Source organism: Micropterus dolomieu, unplaced genomic scaffold (genome assembly GCF_021292245.1).
Source record: "Micropterus dolomieu isolate WLL.071019.BEF.003 ecotype Adirondacks unplaced genomic scaffold, ASM2129224v1 contig_10344, whole genome shotgun sequence".
Lineage (NCBI taxonomy): Eukaryota > Metazoa > Chordata > Actinopteri > Centrarchiformes > Centrarchidae > Micropterus > Micropterus dolomieu.
Window position 1 is genome coordinate 1 of NW_025739330.1, and position 1611 is coordinate 1611.

Consider the following 1611-nt stretch of genomic DNA (forward strand, 5'->3'; position numbering starts at 1 on the left):
CACAGGCTACCGAGCATCCGAAATACTCGGGCTCTCGATGACGAGTGGGAGAAAGGGAGGGGAAGTGCAGGGCACATTTAACAGCCATGCCGGTCCCAAATATCCCCTCGTCGTCTGCCAATCAAAAGTGCAAATCTCGCTGCCTTCTTTAAGGCTTCAGCCGGCTGAAAGCGGCTGCCCCCCCTCGACTGGCGCCTTTTTCGGGCCGGCGTCCGGCAGAGCGACGAACCTCTGCGTTTGGGTCAGTATTTTGGTTTTACACAAGGCAGGAGAAGGGTGCACCGCCCCCGGAGGCACTGCAATACCGGGTCGATGCGTGGAGTGGACAGAGCAAGCCCCTCGTCTCAGCTCCCGGTGCTAAAAATCCATGTAATATGTTGCCCCCTTATAGGGGACATATCAGATATTAAACTGATATGAACAGATTTTTTTCTTTTGATCTTTTTTGGTCTCTCGGGATCTTGTCCAGGTGCTCAGAGGAGACCCTCACCCTGTAGCTCCTTCCCACCAACCTCACCCGGAGGGTCAGGCCGCCGCTGCCTTGAACTTTCCTTGTGTGGCTCCGGCTCCTCCGTCCGAATGGGCACAGAGGCGATTCTTCTTTGTGGCTGTGTCCTAGGCCCGCCGCCTGCAGCTCTGGCCGTTTGGACCGTTGCTGCGGCCATCCGGATCACAGCCACGGGGGGGATCTGCATGTGCTTTCTTGCCAGCAAGTTTCTGGAGGTCCATATGGCGTCTTTGATGGCAGCCACTGTTTGGCAAATGTACGTGCTGGTATCTGATTTCCTTGGCTCACCCCGTACAGCACCAGCTGTGGTGTGAGGACCTCCCTTGCTGGCAAGTACGGGAATTGCAAGGAGCCGGCCGTTGCCCACTGTTCTACGGCAGCGCTGCACTCCCAGAGCAGATGCCTTACCGACTCAGGCGCGCCACAACCTGGTCGGGGGCAAGTTGAGTGCGCCGACATGCCCCGGGAGTGCATTACGGACCTGACTGGGAGGATCTCATGAGCCACCATCCATGACAGGTCCCGGAGTCTGTTTGGAAGAGCTGGATGGTTCACGTTGCGCCAAACTGTTGAGGGCTCGCCGAATGCAAGCCTGGACTCACTGGTTCCCGCTCCTGCACAACAGAAATGAGAGAGCGGTGAGTGGTTAAAACCTGCAACTCCTCCTGCTCAAGGTTAAAATGCCTTAAAAATGACTGAATAAAAGCATAGGCTGGTGGCAGGTTAAAAGACACTGGTACTTTGAGACTTGTGGGTAAGATCTTAAGTTTTCTGAGGTAGGACCCCATCCAGAACCGTGTCATTGCTGCGGTCTTGGGGTTTCTGGATGGGGCTGTGGCGGTTGCGATGTGTAGTGCTGTGTATCTGCTTCCTAAGAACAAGTGCAGGTCTGGCACTCCTTTTCCTCCTTTCTCCTTTGGCTTCTTCATCACGCTTCGTCTCAGTCTTTCCCACTTGGAGCCCCACAAAAAATAAAAGATGGCTCGTTCCAGGTCTAAGATCACTCTCCTAGGCGGGATAAAAACAGAACTGATGAGTAAAAGCAAAGGTAAAATCACTGCTTTGATGATTAAAACCTTTCCTTCTAAAGTCAGTCCTCTAAG

At 53.9% G+C, this 1611-nt stretch overlaps 1 pseudogene; it reads right to left on the reverse strand.

The window, feature by feature from the left end:
• Positions 1–271: 271 nt before the first annotated feature.
• On the reverse strand, positions 272–484 carry LOC123965590 (annotated as a pseudogene).
• Positions 485–1611: the final 1127 nt, after the last annotated feature.